Genomic DNA, 13,973 nt, shown 5'->3' with positions numbered 1-13,973 from the left:
GGATGTGATCATACTAGAGATGGTACACAGGAGATTTATGAGGGTGTCATCAGAAATGGAGAATATTAGTTATGAGGAAAGTTTGGAAAAGCTAGCATTGTTTCCTTTGTAACAGAGGAGGCTGAGAAGAGATTTAATTAGAATTAATTAATGAAGGGCCCAGATAAAGTGGATCAGAAGAGCCTATTTCCATTAACAGAGAGGTCAATAACAATGGAACATAGACTTCAAGTGTTTGGTAAAAGGACTAGAGTGGAGTTGAAGAGTAACATTTTCACTCAGAGGTGAGTGTCTGGAACCCATACCTAAAAGCATGGGCAGCAGTTCTCATTGCAATTTTTAAAATGTTTCTTAAAAAAACATTTGGATATTGGAGGTGCTGTAAGCTTCAGGCCTACAGAGCAAAAGTGTTAGATGGGATTAGGCTGGACAGCTCTTTCTTGGCCAGCATGAACACCAAAGGGCAGATGGCCTCATTTTCTGTGCTGTAAATTCCTTTATCTTTCTAGGTAACATTCATTTTGATGAAAAAGGTCTTTTGAACCATTTCATCTCATCCTTGCAGAATGCTAACTTTTCTGCCTTCCCATTATAGTCTTTTCATATTACCACTTTCTTCATTCAGGTATCAGTCCACCCACCACTCTCTCTATTATGCTGCTATTGTATTCCAATAGTCTCTGTAGACCCATTAGAACTGGTTTGCAATGTGCCTGGGAACATTGTATTGTATTACATTTGTGCACCTTTGCCATGGGACAGTTTTGAAAAGATTTTAAAAATGGTAAAATGTCTATTTGGAATATCTGCCATACAGGATGTCCTTGTAGCATTTTTTTTAAAAATTGCAATAGTAACCCTCTGGTACTTTCAGGAAGATTTTTATTTGTGCCCAATATAATATCACAGAAACTGCACCTAGCACATTGAAGGTTCTTTCTCCTTCGCAGCGGAGTTTTACTAAACTCCAGCAGAAAGTATAACGGGGAGCAATGGGAGAACTATTCTTCACAAAGGTGGGAGTAAATGTTGGTATTTTGAGGGATTTTGGGTCCTTGTACATGTGAAAGCAGAAGAATGGAACTAGGTGAGTTGCTCATTCAGAAAGCCAGTGCTCATATGATGGGCCAGATGGTCTGTTTCTGTGCTGTACAAATTCTGTGATTAAATTTAGCATGTATGTACAGCAAGCAATTAGGAAGGCAAATGTTATATTAACCTTTATTGCTAGGAGGTTGGAGTCATAAGGAAGCCTTATCTACAATCACATAAGGTCAGGGTTAGGGTTAACCTATGAGAAAAGATTGAGTAGAATTTTCCCATATTTTCTAGACTTTAGAAGCATGAGAGGGATCTCACTGAAGCATATCTGACATCATCACCAAATTCATGGAGTTCACTTTATTTCCTACCAGCATGATCAGTAAGAGGCGCACGATCAGTGAGGGGAGACTTTGGCCTGAGTGAAACAGAGACTGAGTGAGTATATTTGGGAAACAAAAACAGAATTACCTGGAAAAACTCAGAAGGTCTGGCAGCATCGGCGGAGAAGAAAAGAGTTGACGTTTCGAGTCCTCATGACCCTTCGACAGAACTAGGCGAATCCCAGGAAGGGGTGAAATATAAGCTGGTTTAAGGTGGTGGGGTTGGGTGGGGGGAGAGAAGTGGAGGGGGGTGGTGTGGTTGTAGGCAAAAGCAGTGATAGAAGCAGATCATCAAAAGATGTCACAGACAGCAGAACAAAAGAACACATAGGTGTCGAAGTTGGTGATATTATCTAAACGAATGTGCTAATTAAGAATGGATGGTAGGGCACTCAAGGTATAGCTCTAGTGGGGGTGGGGAGAGCATAAAAGATTTAAAAATATTTTAAAATAATGGAAATAGGTGGGAAAAAGAAAAATCCATATAATTTTTTGGAAAAAAACAAAAGGAAGGGGGAAGAAACAGAAAGGGGGTGGGGATGGAGGGGGGAGGTCAAGACCTAAAGTTGTTGAATTCAATATTCAGTCCGGAAGGCTGTAAAGTGCCTAGTCGGAAGATGAGGTGTTGTTCCTCCAGTTTGCGTTGGGCTTCACTGGAACAATGCAGCAAGCCAAGGACAGACATGTGGGCAAGAGAGCAGGGTAGAGTGTTGAAATGGCAAGCGACAGGGAGGTTTGGGTCTTTCTTGGGGACAGACCACAGGTGTTCTGCAAAGCGGTCGCCCAGTTTACGTTTGGTCTCTCCAATGTAGAGGAGACCGCATTGGGAGCAACGAATACAGTAGACTAAGTTGGGGGAAATGCAAGTGAAATGTTGCTTCACTTGAAAGGAGTGTTTGGGCCCTTGGACGGGGTGAGGAGAGTGGAAGTGAAGGGGCAGGTGTTACATCTTTTGCGTGGGCATGGGGTGGTGCCATAGGTGGGGGTTGGGGTGTAGGGGGTGATGGAGGAGTGGACCAGGGTGTCCCGGAGAGAACGATCCCTATGGAATGCCGACAGTGGGGGTGAAGGGAAGATGTGTTTGGTAGTGGCATCATGCTGGAGTTGGCGGAAATGGCGGAGAATGATCCTTTGAATGCAGAGGCTGGTGGGGTGATAAGTGAGGACAAGGGGAATTTGGTTGAAAGTGGGAATTCAGTGCACGGGGGAAAGATGAGCTTGAGGTAAAGTTTACTGCAACAAGTGCGACTTAGAATAGAGTGCTGTGAGATGGGTAATTAAGGGAATAAGGGAAGGAAGGGAAAGAAGTTCTCTTTTGCTTTCTGCTTTCTAATTTTCTCAGCCTTCAGGAAGTGGTCATACTCTGCTACAGAAGAAGAAGCTAGTTATTTGGTGAGCATCTGGTAAGTGACTAAGGTGATGTGTCACAGCTGCAGCATGTGGGAGCTCTTGGATATTGTGATCCAGGGTAAACATGTCTGAAGTTTGAGCAGTTTCAATTCAGAATCAAATTTGGGGAGATGTGGAAATCAAAAAGCAGAGACAAGGCAAAAGAAAAATGTATTATTATAGGAAATGAAAAACAGACCATGACAGGAAGGGATAGAGTACAAATCTAAATTTGTTGATGACACAAAGGTAGGTAGGAAAGTAAGTTGTGAAGAGGACATAAAGAGGCTACAAAAAGATATAGATAGGTTAAGTGAGTGGGCACAGATCTGGCAAATGGAGTGTAGTGTGGGAGAATGTGAAATTGTCCATTTTGGCAGGAAGAATAAAAGAAGCATATTATCTAAATGGTGAGATATTGCAGAGCTCTGAGGTGCAGAGGGACCTGGGAGTCCTAGTACATGAATCACAAACGGCTAGTATGCAAGTACAGCAAGTAATAAGGAAAGCTAATAGAATGTTATCATTTACTGTGAGGGAAATTGAACACAGAAGTAGGGAGGGTATGCTTCAGTTATACAGAGTATTAGTGAGACCACACTTAGAGTACAGTGTACAGTATTGGTAACCTTACTTTTTTTTATTCATTCACGGGATGTGGGCTTCGCTGGCTGGGCCAGCATTATTGCCCATCCCTAGTTGCCCTTCAGAAGGTGGTGGTGAGCTGCCTTCTTGAACTGCTGCAGTCCATGTGGTGTAGGTACACCCACAGTGCTGTTAGGAAGGCAGTTCCAGGATTTTGACCCAGCGACAGTGATATATTTCCAAGTCAGGATGATGAGTGACTTGGAGGGGAACTTCCAGATGGTGGTGTTCCCATCTATTTGCTGCCCTTGTCCTTCTAGATGGTAGCGGTTCTGGGTTTGGAAGGTGCTGTCTAAGAAGCCTTGGTGAATTTCTGAAGTGCATCTTGTAGATGGTACACACCATGATAGCCACAGTAGATAGTAGCCACAGTATTTATCTGGCTAGTTCAGTTCAGTTTCTGGTCAATGGTAACACCCAGGATGTTCATAGGAGAAGGATTCAATGATGATAATGCCATTGAACATCAAGGGGTGATGGCTAGATTCTGGAGCTGGAGCTGAGGTGACTGACCTCCAAAAACCACAATCATCTTCCTTTGTGCTAGGTATGACTCCAAATAGTGTAGAGTTTTCCCCTTGATTCCTATTGACTCCAGTTTTGCTAGGGCTCCTTGATGCCACAAACAGTCAAATGCTGCTTTGATGTCAACGCCGTCACTCTCACCTCACCTTGAGAGTACAGCTCTTTTGTCCATGTTTGAACCAAGGTTGTAATGAGGTCAGGAGCTGAGTGGCCCTGGCAGAACCCAAACTGGGCGTCAGTGAGCAGGTTATTGCTGAGCAAGCGCCGCTTGATAGCACTGTTGATGATCCCTTCCATTACTTTACTGACGATCGAGAGTAGACTGATGGGACGGTAATTGGCCCAGTTAGATTTGTCCTGCTTTTTGTGTACAGGGCATACCCAGGCAATTTTCCATATGGCTGTGTAGATGCCAGTGTTGTAGCTGTAATGGAACAACTTGGCTAGGGGCACGACAAGTTCTGGAGCACAAGTCTTCAGTACTAATATTGGAATATTGTCAGGGCCCGTAGCCTTTGCAGTACCCAGGGCCTTCAGCCCTTTCTTGATATCACGTGAAGTGAATTGAATTGGCTAAAGGCTGGCATCTGTGATGTTGGGGACCTGCGGAGGAGGCTGAGATGGATCATCCACTTGGCACTTCTGGCTGAAGATTGTAGCAAATGCTTCAGCCTTATCTTTTGCATTGATATGCTGGGGTCCTCCATCATTGAGGATGGGGATTTTTGTGGAGCTTCCTCCTCCAGTGAGTTGTTTAATTGTCCACTACCATTCATGACTGGATGTGGCAGGACTGCAGAGCTTAGGTCTGATCTGATAAATGTGGGATTGCTTAGCCCTGTCTATCACTTGCTTCCTATGCTGTATGGAATGCAAATAGTCCTGTGTTATAGCTTCACCAGGTTGACACGTCATTTTTAGATATGTCTGGTACTGCTCCTGGCATGCCCCCCTGCACTCTTCATTGAACCAGAGTTGATCCCCTACTTGATGGGTGAGTAGAGTGGGGGATATGCCAGGCCATGAGGTTACAGATTGAGTTCAAGTACAATTCAGCTGCTGCTGATGGCCCACATTGCCTCATAGATGTCCAGTCTTGAGTTGCTAGTTCTGTTCAAAATCTATCCTATTTAGCACGGTGGTAGTGCTACACAACACAACGGAGGGTACACTCAATGTGAAAGCAGGACTTCGTTCCACAACAACTGTGCGGTGATTACTCCTACCGATACTGTCATGGACAGCATCTGCAGCAGGCAGGTTGGTGAGGATGAGGTCAAGTATGTTTTTCTCCCTAGTTGGTTCCCTCAGCACCTGCTGCAGACCCAGTCTAGCAGGTATGTCCTTTAGGACTTGGCCAGCTCGGCCATAGCTTGTAAATGTGTTGGAAGCAAGTCAGAGAAAGTTTACCAGACTAATACCTGGAATGGGTGAGTTGTCTTATGAGGAAAGATTGGACAGACTAGGCTTGGATCTGCTGGAGTTTATAAGAGTAAGAGGCGATTTGATTGAAACATATAAGATCCTGAGGGGTCTTGACAGGGTGGATGTGGAGAGGATGTTTCCTCTTGTGAGAGAATCTAGAACTAGGGGTCACTGTTTAAAACTAAGGAGTCGCCCATTTAAAACAGAGATGAGGCGAAATTTTTTCACTCAGAGTTTTGTGAGTGTTTGGCACTCACTTCCTGAAAAGGTGGTGGAAGCAGAGTCTATGAATATTTTTAAGGCCAGGGTGGATAAATAGATGGTAAGCAAGGGGGTGATGGGTTATCGGGGGTCTGTGGGATGTAGATTTCAGGTTATTATCAGACCAGTCATGATCTTATTAAATGGTGGAGCAGGATCGAGGGGTTGAATGGCCTATTCCTGCTCTTTGTTCATATGTTTGCATGATGATTGCCCATTACTCACTCATTTTGATAATGAAGTGCTGCATTAACATCACACCTAAACTGGATCTTAAAGTGTAGTGAATCGATGAGTGCAGATTGAAAACTAGATGAGTACAAGCAAAAGAGAGAATTTGATACTAATGCACTGAATCAGCTCTGTGTGCTTAGCAGCTAGGATGTTGTTCTTCCAACAGGATGAATTCCCACAAAAAGTAGGTCTTTACTCCCTTGGGAACAAGCTAGGCTGGATTGTTTATGTTTACAGGTGATGCTGTGGTAAGGGATTGTGCCTTTGTTGTCAACTACAATTTTGTAACATGAAAACACTTTGAAGTAAGTCTCTTGTCCTGACCTCAACTGTCCTTCCTAGTAACCTATCCCAGCTGATGATCACTCTCTGTGTTTTGCAAATTACTGCTTGAAATTTGTTCTAAATTTGCCCTTCAGAACCTGAATGTGTGTCATCTTATCCTTGTACCCTGACACACCTGAACATGTTGTATTGAACCTGTTCTCCTTATACTATTATATATATTACACAGCTCGATTCCCTTTGAGATGTTTCTTTTTGAGGCAAAGGATATATAGTTTACCATGTTGTTAGCTCTGGTCTGTAACACTGGTGATCAGCTCTGTTGCTATTCTCTGAATTTTCTCCAGGAAATTGTTGATTCTCTCATGTTGCACTGATCGAAATTCCAGGTAGAGTTCTAGTTGCTGTGACATGCAGGAGTAATCCAAGCCCTAGTGTCATGAAAACATATTGGTTTTCATAATATTATTGTGAGTTATTGTAAAAGTGGGTTACTAGTGGGTTTGGATTTGTTTCTCTGTGTGTATGTATGTGTGTGTGTGTGTGTGGGATTTAATTGAATTGGAGACAGCTGGCCTGGAGGCTGAGTTATCAACAAGAAGCTAAGTTTGAAATGCTAAATACTTAAACATGGCTGAAGTTTTAGAATGTGAGGTGTAAGGAACATTTGCATTTTTAGATAAATTAGGTTAGTTTGAATTTCAAAGAGATGATAAGATGTTACACCTAGCCAGAAGAAGCCAAGCCAAGCAGTGTGTTTATTTTTCCCAAAGGTTACTGATAAAATTAATACAATGAAAAGATTTATAATGTGAGAAAGGTAAAGTTCCAAAGGCATATTGGAACAATGGAATTTTCATTAAAAAGGGAGAAACTTGTATAAAGGAGATGAGGCTGTGTGTAAGAAGGGAAGGAATTCTAAGATCTAACATAAGTGTGAAAAGCCTCCAACCTTTGTGTATCAAGTTGCTGTCTACAGGAACCAAAACTGAAAAAACTCACTTTAAAACTCTGTCCAGGGTATTGTGTTGCTTTGCTTGGGTCTGTTTAAATCTATTTGTTTTTACTGTTGCTTTAACGGAGGTGTAACTGGGAGCTAAATTAATTAGATGTTTTAGGAGTTATTATAGTAGTAATTTGTAGACCTATGTATGTGCTTGAAATCTTTTCTTTTAATAAATGTTTAATTTAGTATTTTAAAAACCTTTGAAGTCATGGTAGTCTTATTACTTCTGAATTTAGGGTATGCATCTCGAAATAAAATACAAATTGCAAAACAGTTGTGAACGCATGACCAAGTTTCCCTCATGGATTTGATCCATCTGGCATACATAATCTGTCATGTTATAACACTAGAGACAATTTAGAGGAAGGTAGCGAAGTTGATCCCAGAGTGCGGTACTCCAGGTGGACTTATTTGTATACACTACAGCTTGCACAGTGTACAATACAGAAAGGCTCCATGGAGGAGCGAGCTGCTTCTTGATACCTAGCTATATAGAGTGGAGTCTTAGTAGCTGCAAATGGTTCCCTATTAACTTAACAGTTGCTATCTCCCAGTGTTTGGTTGCTGTATGCTTCTGAGAAGGTTTTAACCTCACCAATCAATGCTGTGGAGCTGAATAAAAAGAAGTCAGATCTGTGGAGATGTGAGAAGCATTGTGCATTGAGTATGCTGTACTGCATATGTATCAGAAATGCAGAAGGGCTCCGGCAGATTGAGAGGATATTTTTCATCTGAATTATTGAAACTGTGGTTATTAGCACATTTACCAAGGTAGTTAATATAAACCAAAAACAAAAATACCAGGAAAAACTCAGCAGGTCTGACAGCATCTGTGGAGAGGAATACAGTTGATGTTTTGAGCTCGTATGACTCTTCATCAGAACTAAGGAAATAGAGAAATGAGGTGAAATATAAGCTGGTAGAGGGGGGTTGTACAGGTAGAACTGGATAGGGGGCCAGGGATAGGTGGAGGCAAAGAAGAGATTGCCAAAGATGTCATAGACAAAAGGACAAAGGGGTGTTGATGATGGTGATATTATCTAAGGAATGTGCTAATGGGGACATAAAGGGTAGCGAGCAGGACAAGCTAGTGGCAGATGGCCCCTGTGGGGGTGGGGTGGGGGAAAGGGATCGAAATGGGCTAAAAGGTAGAGATAAAACAATAAATCAAAATAAATTTAAAAATAGGTGGGAAAAGAAAAATATATTTTTTTAATTATAAATTATTGGAAAAGGGTGATCGGAAAGGGGGTGGGGACGGAGGAGAGAGTTCATGATCTGAAATTGTTGAACTCAATATTAAGTCTGGAAGGCTGTAAAATGTCTAGTCGGAAGATGAACCCCCATTTATGTCCCCATTAGCACATTCCTTAGATAATATCACCGCTGTCAACACCGCTTTGCCCTTTTGTCTATGACATCTTTGGCAATCTCTTCTTTGCCTCTTCCTATCACTGGCCCCCTATCCAGTTCTACCTGTCCCACCCCCCTCTGCCAGCTTATATTTCACCTCATTTCTCTATTTCCTTAGTTCTGATGAAGAGTCATATGGACTCCAAACATCAACTGTATTCCTCTCCGCAGATGCTGTCAGACCTGCTGAGTTTTTCCAGCTATTTTTTTTGTTTCAGATTTCCAACATCCGCAGTATTTTGCTTTTATTTGATGATGTTATTACGAACAGTGCTTTCGATCTATTTTTATTATTCAGGGCATTGTTTTGGAAGAAATACTGCATTTCACACTTTCAAAGCTGCCAACATTCTGGTGAAGTGCTTTATCCTCATAATCATCTCTGCTACTGTGTTCATAGGACTACAAAATCACAGATTCTGTCACCCTACATGTATATTTACTTCAGCACCTCAGGGCTCTCCTGGTGTGGTGTGAACCTTTGCTTGTGGAATTCAGTTTTGTTCATTGTTTGAGATTGTTGAACCACCTCTCACAATCCTCTGGAATTTGTGGAATCTTGGAAGCTTTGTTGACTTTTCTTTGGATCTCTAATTCATTCATAAATCCGCCCTTCCGTGGTTGGTATTTTTTGCATGCCAAATGAAGCACATTGTTTTTTTTTGAGTTTTCACATTTTATTTTGCATCTACTGTACATGAAGGCACAGTACCACAACAGACCAATGTACAAGATCTTCTCATGACCAGCATCTGAAGTGCCTCTAATTTGTTGGTCTGAGAAAAAGATGTATAAACAGAAGCGTCAGAGTCCATTTGCCATGTAAGATTCAACAAAGCCTGATCAGAACATAAGAACATAAGAACTAGGAGTAGGAGTAGCAAATTCAGCCCCTCGAGCCTGCCCCGCCATTCATTACGATCATGGCTGATCCCATTTCGGCCTCAACTCCAATTTCCTGCCCTCTCCCCGTAACCTTTCAACCCGTTACTAATTAAAAATCTATCTATATCCTCCTTAAATTTATTCAGCGTCCTGGCATCCACTGCACTCTGAAGTAGTGAATTCCACAGATTCATGACCCTTTGAAAAAAGTAATTCCTCTTCATCCCTGTTTTAAATATACCACCCCTTAGCCTAAAACTATGGCCTCTCATTCTAGAATGCCCCACAAGGAGAAACATCCGCTCCACGTCTACTTTGTCTATTCCCTTTAGCATCTTATATACCTCAATATACCTCTCATCCTTCTAAACTCTAGCAAGTATAGGCCTAAACTGCTCAATCTCTCCTCTTAAGACAAGCTCCACATCTCTGGAATCAGTCTAGTGAACCTCCTCTGAACTGCCTCCAATGCAACTACATCCTTCCTCAAGTAAGGGGACCAAAACTCTGCACAGTACTCCAGGTGTGGTCTCAGTTGCACAGTTGCAACAACACTTCCCTATTTTTATATTCTATTCCTTTTGCAATAAATGCCAAAATTCCATTTGCCTTCCTCACTACCTGCTGTATCTGCATACTAGCTTTCAGCGATTCATGCACGAGGACACCCGGATCCCTCTGCACTGAAGCATTCTGAAGTTTCTCTCCATCTAAATAATAAGTCGCCTTTTTATTCTTCCGACCAAAATGGATGTCCTCAAACTTATCCATGTTAAACTCCATCTGCCAGATTTTGGCCCATTCACCTAACCTGTCCATATCCATTTGTAAATTTCTTATTTCTTCATTGCAACTCACTGTCCCACCTATTTTGGTGTCATCTGCATCAGTACTGCGTCTTCAGCAGCTGTTCATCCGGACCTCTGCCTCATCCTTCCTCTTTTACACTTCAGCCTGTGCCTACACTTCTTCCGCCACTTGGCTCTCATGTTAACAAGGATCTCAAACAGCAATTGCCATACCAAAATAAATAGATCCCATCCCACAAAAAGATGGTCACCTTTGAATTTAGCCTGTGCTTCCATCTTGCAATCCTTATCACCATTGGATGTAATGTTCACAAGCACTGGTTAGAATAGATTGGCATACATAAGAGCCTCATTCTTACTTGTTGAGGTGATATATTTGATTAATTCTTACTAAATCCCATGTGAGTGGCTTAATTACATTGTGGGTGTTGATTTAAGGTGTTGCCAATCAGGATTTGCTCTATACTGTCCAGCATAGACAAATAAGGCACTCACTTGTGTATTAGTGCCTAAGATGTCTTGATGCCTTCCAGTCAGATTTTGTTTGAAGCCACTAGTATTTTTTCAATTTATAAGCAAACTTGGCCTTTGAGGTAGGTAACAAGCTTTTGCCTGGCCTCAGGAAGTGTATTCAAAGCAACAAGCTGTTAATTCTGCTGTGTTAGAGCTCAGTTGCCAAAGGGACATTTGGCTTAATAATAACTAGTTGAAAATCTATGGCGACTGTATTCAGAAATCCAAATGTCAGTTGTTCTCAGAGAATGACGAGCTTCACTGGGAGAAATGTTTCAACAGATTGTCCAAAATTACATTTGAATGTCATGGTTGTAACTGGCGAGTGTTTAAACACATGAATTGCATCTGATTTTTCTTTACAAACAGAGAATAAAACAAATGAAATTTATTAAGGAGATTGAATAGAGTTCACAAATATCTTGGAGTAGCTGTTTCTTTGAAAATGTGATTTTAGTTTAGGTCCTAAATTTGCTTGGCTGTTCTGATAGACTGTTCTCTGGGTCTGCCAGAATAGCCAGAAACTCTGCTTAATTTGCTGGGATCTGGCTTAAGGCTGGGTTTTCATTATCCTGGCTTGGGGCAGAACCTGCACACACATGTTGTGGAGTTGAGGACAGAACTCTCCACATAGTGAGTTACCACATTGTTGACCTCAATGAGGATGCAGTATATGGTTGGAGGATGTTGTGACAACTGAGATGAGGCACACTGTCTCCTAAAGTGCACAAATGAGGCCCAACAGGTAGTCTAAGCCAGTGTCAAGGCATGGAACTCCCGAAGGTGGTGAGGAAATTTTCTTTTATACACTTGTATAAGCTTCCCCCAACATAGAGAGCACAGGGGCAGACTTGTCAGGTGAGAAAGGGGAGAAAGGGTGCCTCAGATACACCCCCACATTGCAGAAGCCTGCACTTACAGGCTCCACCCATAAATCCTGCAAATATACTGGGGGCAAGTGAAAAAGGTAAAGCTGGTGCATTTAGGAGTAAGTGAGATTTTATTAGCACGATCAATGATAATTACTGCTGAACAACCACTTTGACCCTGAAAAAATATGCTTACAAGAATGGAGTCCTAGTCCCTCAGAAAAAAAATACTGCTGGAGATTTCAAAAAATAAATTAAACAACTTAATTAAATAAGTTTTTTTTTACTTTTTCTGTCTTTTTTATACGCCCTCTGCCTTGATGTTAGCTATATTTCCCAATATTTATTTTTCTTCCTGTGCATCATTTAATTCTAATTTATTTTCCTGCTTTATTCTTCTTAGTTTTGACTGCATATCTCAGTGAGCATTTTTCAATCTGGCCGGTTAAAGAGCTTCACTGTTGCTTCCCCTGCTCATAGGCATCACGGAACCGTTGGAGAATCTGGGTGCCATTCTGGCAATGAGAGGAAACCTACACTGAGAAGCCCAGACAAACCCAATGGGCAATGAGGTAAATAATGAGTGCCATTCCTTTGCCACAGACAGAAAAGTCTAGGGCATTGTAAAACCAGAGAACTATGGGGGGTATTTAATGAAGGTAATGGGGGTCTCGCCAACTGGCTGAAGAACCACGAGAGCCCTATGTCCCCTCCTTAGGGAAGGCCATCCATGGAGCTTCCTGCCACGAACTTAATTGGGGAGGGGGCATTTAATCAGGTGGGAGGGTGACAGGTGCGGTCCCCATCACCTACCTGCCTGATTAATGCCACCCCGCCAAACCAAGCCCGCCATGGAGGAGGGCACTAAATTTCACCCATGGCTTTTGTTTAACATCCCATCTAAAAGACAATGGTTTCTCAGTGCTGCACTGAAGTATCAGCCTAAATTTTGTGCTCAAATCTCTATAGTGGGATTTGAACCTACAACATTGTGACTCAGAAGTGAGAGTGTTACCAATTGAATCACAGCTAACATTTAATAAGGGCCATGTATTCTGCAATTTACAGTATGTGTACTTTGTTGCTAAAAACAAGAGAAATATTTGAGCAAAAGACCCACAAACATAGCAACAGTAATTCACTGTAAGTTTATCTTAGTAATTCACTGAAAGTTTGGTGGAACATGACACTGAAAAGGCACAGCACTCTGGCAATATTCACTAGGGGCCACATTTCTGCAAAGAATCTCCTGATCTCCCACTTTAGAACTTCATCAGAAGGTCAGTGACAATCGCAGAGAAATGGCTTAAATGCAGCTTTTCAGTAGACATTCCACTGATTTTTCCATTAAAGCTATGGCTGGAGATCCGGAGAACCCCTAAAAATGTGATCCATTGCTTTCACAACCATCCCCATGTATTTACAGTGCACTCATTTGCTAACATAACATTGCATTTTCCCTGTGAATTATGACAAGGAACAGGCATCAAGCATACAGCCAGTATAGTGCAGGCACACAGAAGGTGACTATAACTGGGATCCTTTCCTTTATTAGTATCCCAAAGGGCCTGGCATGTAGCATTTCTGACTGAAGTCAGTGACTCATTGTATTTACATTGTTCTGTTGTTTACCAGCTTTTCACTGAGATCATCAACCATGACTGTCTGTCGAAGGGTCATGAGGACTCGAAATGTCAACTCTTTTCTTCTCCGCCGATGCTGCCAGACCTGCTGAGTTTTTCCAGGTAATTCTGTTTTTGTTTTGGATTTCCAGCATCCGCAGTTTTTTTGTTTTTATCACTGTACAGGAATGCCCTGTTCTCCTTGAAACCATCCATTTAGTTTATCTGAGCTTTCAAGTAACGTGAGCACCATGAAGTGCAGCCTAATGAAGGCTTTATTGGTGGTTCCTGGATCATGAATATTTATTGCATTATGGTGTTTCTGTGGTTAGACTCCGCCTGAACATTAACTGAATGGAAACAGTCTGTTCATGGAGAATGCGAGGATTGATGTTTGGAGCACTGATGCTCAAACGGGTGACATCTACTATGTCCTGGTATTCTTGGCCCACCCTCGCCAGATAATAGAAATTCCCCACCCTGTGAGCTGATGTCTCCTTTCCTCAGGGAATGTGGATAAGGCAATTGTAAACATAGCAACCTCCTTCTGCTTCTTGATACATCTGAATGGGTGAGCTGGAAAATTGCTTCCCACACTTTTTAATCATCGGACCAAGTGCTGTAATATGCACACAACATTATGTGTTTCCTGCTATTTGCCCTGATTG

The 13,973-nt window shown here is 42.0% G+C and overlaps 1 long non-coding RNA gene across 1 annotated transcript in view; it reads left to right on the top strand.

Moving 5' to 3' along the window:
• The window catches only part of LOC121276710, a 55,302-nt gene that overhangs the window by 1,225 nt on the left and 40,104 nt on the right, over positions 1-13,973 (top strand). The window contains exon 2 of the long non-coding RNA XR_005942739.1: positions 1,416-1,479. This is a non-coding gene — a long non-coding RNA (uncharacterized LOC121276710). The remainder of the gene's footprint in view (positions 1-1,415; positions 1,480-13,973) is intronic.

The sequence above is a fragment of the Carcharodon carcharias genome, chromosome 4 (assembly GCF_017639515.1).
Source record: "Carcharodon carcharias isolate sCarCar2 chromosome 4, sCarCar2.pri, whole genome shotgun sequence".
In the NCBI taxonomy this organism is placed as follows: Eukaryota; Metazoa; Chordata; class Chondrichthyes; order Lamniformes; family Lamnidae; genus Carcharodon; species Carcharodon carcharias.
The sequence above is the reverse complement of the archived record's forward strand: the minus strand, read 5'-3'. Positions and strand labels throughout refer to the sequence as shown.